Source organism: Cyprinodon variegatus, unplaced genomic scaffold (genome assembly GCF_000732505.1).
Source record: "Cyprinodon variegatus isolate N-32 unplaced genomic scaffold, C_variegatus-1.0 Scaffold113, whole genome shotgun sequence".
Lineage (NCBI taxonomy): Eukaryota > Metazoa > Chordata > Actinopteri > Cyprinodontiformes > Cyprinodontidae > Cyprinodon > Cyprinodon variegatus.
This window is the reverse complement of record NW_015150566.1, coordinates 1,464,108-1,467,627: the sequence shown is the minus strand read 5'-3', so window position 1 is coordinate 1,467,627 and position 3,520 is coordinate 1,464,108. Positions and strand designations below refer to the sequence as shown.

The 3,520-nt window shown below is 36.0% G+C and overlaps 1 protein-coding gene across 4 annotated transcripts in view; it reads left to right on the top strand.

Moving 5' to 3' along the window:
- LOC107085003 (myosin-binding protein C, fast-type-like) overlaps nucleotides 1-3,520 on the top strand; it is a 30,442-nt gene that overhangs the window by 9,936 nt on the left and 16,986 nt on the right. The window lies entirely within an intron of this gene.

Sequence of the window (3,520 nt, the reverse complement as noted above, 5' to 3'; positions counted from 1 at the left end):
GGGTCAATTGACCCCTCTCTGGTAGTTCAATGTAGGCAGAAAAATCCTGGTAGTTCCAGTGTTAACTTTACAACTCTTTGCTTTGCTTTTGAAACTTTCAAGAATTAGATGTTCCAATCAGAGGCTGTTGTTAAAAAGTGACAGATTACACTCATCACAGAATTGTAAAGTGTGCAGCTGCCTGACGAAGTTGAAAACCTTTGTTCTCCTAATGCGTAAGTTTAATGAAGGAGGCTCTCTGAGCCTCTACGGATCACAGGTGATCATCTGCTGTATGCAGGTACTTTACTCTCAACGGATAAAGATTAAACAGGTTAAGATTTGAACAAATTATCATAAGGTGTATCTTTCTATCCCTTTTTGTTAGCTGTAGGATTCCAGGGACATACAGTAAATTCTTGTCAGTCACACATAAAACCTCTAATAATATTCCATCTCTTTAAACTGATATTTATCTTAAGACATACAATCTAGTTGCTGTTTTACTATACCTTTTTCTGACTGAATGAGGAGCCCAGGGTATTCATACAAGTAGCATCAAATCTGAGGCCTGAAAGACACATTGCAACCAAGCAAGACTGTTGCAGATAGAAATAAAGAGGCAAGAAAAGCTGCTGCACTTCGTACAAAACAAAATTTCCTTTTATATTACCTCTCTGTATAGAAAATGACAATAAAAGTTGTCTAAGTCTAAGAATAGTGAAATATGTTAGTATAACAACAACAAATTATTATCCTGCATTAAGGTATAAACTCTTGATTTATGATGTTAAATTACCCACAACAAAGGGCTGTAGAAAATAGGCCAAATATTGGTTTAGAGTTATAAATCATAAACCCTATTAATGGCTGTGTCAAGTTCTAAACAAGATAGCATAAAACAATATAATCTGAATAATAATGACAACTTGTATCTGAAAGGAAGCAATTTTTATGACTGACTTAAAAAAAAATCATGTTAAAAAATGTAAGTATAGCCTTAAATGGGGAACTTAAAATGAACAACTACACTAATTTGTCCATCTCTTGACAAAAACCTGAAATGTTAACCCTGATCATAACATTACCGGTAGTTTTAGATTTTAACCCACTGCGGCATTCAAGCTGATGTGGGATGAAGTGAGGCACGGAAGATGAAAATTATCTCACTTCTTTCCAAGAACACAGTGCAATAAAATGTTGAAAACTGACATACAGTCTTTATCTTCTAAAAAACATCAAAACACTCCAAAACAAGCAGCACTGAGGTGAGGCACCTTCAGCTGTACTTCCTTTTGAGTCCCTGCAGTTATTCTGCGACAGCAGCACCTAAATGAAAGAAGTCAGTGCAATTACTAAGTGTTAGCTTTGCAACTGTTTTAATGTGGCTAAGTTTTAAAGTATTCTATTTGGTGCTTATACATCTGATGTGATCTCAGTTTTATTGCATTACATTTTTCCTCTGACCAGCTTCAGTCCAGCGCAGTACATAATAACACAAAGAATGTATATTAACAATCAAACAAATTTGTCTATCAGTGCAATTGTATATTAAAAAAAAAAGTCCTCTCATTCAACCCAACCCTACAGAGCAGTGAGCAGTTTGCAGCTCTTAGGTAGCAATGTGAGGTTAAGGGTCTTGCTAAGGGCTCCAGAGAGACTGGGGTTTAAATGGGGAATCTTTCTGCCTTTTCTAGGAAACAAATGCTGCTGTTCAACCACTAGGCCGCCACTCAGGAATATTTACATGGTCACACATCTACAGAGTTCTAATGGGATTAGACTTTAGTAGGAAAAAAATAGCCAGAGTTTGATTTCTTAATTTGAAAACTAGGTTTTTAATACTATTGTGACAAAAAAAAGCCTCCTAGTATTTTTCTAAGATGTTGTATAAAGCCGCCTGACAAAAACTCTCAACAAAGCCTTGCACTAAAAGGACCTCTTGACTTCTGTGTCTATACATTTACTTATGGACATGATTCTGTGTACCAGACACTTCTCATAGACATGTGTGTGCTTTCTGACCTTTACAATTCTTTTCTCCATGAGCAGAGGCCTGCTCCTACCATCTGTGACTTATGATACTGCACTCTCTTCTGCTCCTATCCCTTAGGCAGTGCGAACAATGAGAGCAGAAACACAGCTGTGTTGAAGTACAACACCAGCAGCTGTTACTGTTAACATGCCAGCGTCATCTGATTTCATTACACATTTATGCTCAGTTCGTGGGTTAAGTTTGAACCACACTTAGATTTGGAAGTCAAACAGTGAAGTCCTTGAGGTAATCCTCATACACTGGCTCTGGATCTGGGAGTCATGTTAAGTCAGCTCAGAAGCCTTCAGATAATACCTTTAACTGGAAACAGCAGCCTTTAAGACAGATCATTAAATATAACGACTAATGAAGTATGGTGTTAGACATTAGCTCGGGTTTTGTAAATGAAACCCATAAGCTGTAAATCATATCAGCTGTGCTTGTCTCTTAATTTTTATATGAGTAGAGCTTTTTCCCCCAGTTTTTATTAGATAGGAGGAGATAAGATGGAAAGATATAACAGCATCAACACTTTAGAAACATTTCATGTCAGACTTTGCAGGGTCTGAGACAGGTTGCCTAGGGTGCAAAACTTTGTGTAATAGTCTTTTTCCACTGTTTCTGCTACAAAAAAAAAGTAATCTTATTTTGCATGTGAAACAAACTATCCATGTTCTCTACAGGAACAAATGAAATGTTAATATTAGGTTAGTGTGCACTGGGCTCCCAGAGAGAGAATAATGGCTCCGTAGACTTAATATTTTCCTGATATTAGCTGTTTTTGCTCAATTTTAATTGAAACGAATTATATTTGGGAGTCAGTTTTACTCATTCTAGAGAGAGGCCAAATGCTTTTTTTCTTAGTAAATTTATTTTCATTTATCAAGTCATACTGTTTCTGAAATAAGTCTAAAATCTTGAGCTCACATTTATGTCTGACAATGTGAAAGAGAAGTATCTGTGAAACTTGTTTTACTTTTCTAAAGACTAAAAGTTTAACATTTAAAACTGTTTGGGTCTTAAATAACAAAAAAAGGGTGGGGGGGTGCTTTAATATCTTTAAATAGATGTTACTTATGACATTTTATTCCAGAGGTTTAATTTCTATACACTTTCCTATTGCTAAAAATAGTCAAATTCAAATGAAACTCCAACGATTGTTGTTGACTGATTGAGATCTTAGTGCAAAGATTCGGTCATTTCATTGATGAGAAAATTAATCAATATTTAGGATTCTAAACTGTTGATCACAGGTCAGGGTCCCTCAAGCTTAAAACCAGCCGTTACAAAGTCTGTACCGAAAACGACCACACTGATGATTACATAACATTACACTACATTGGGAAATAAATATGTTTGAGTATAAATAGTTGTCCTCAAAAAGGAGCTGTTTTGGTTCAAAGAGGGATATTTTGAGTAAAAATGGGAGAAATTATGTCAGACTGATCAACCCTTCCTTCCTTCCTTCCTTCCTTCCTTCCTTCCTTCCTTCCTTCCTTCCTTCCT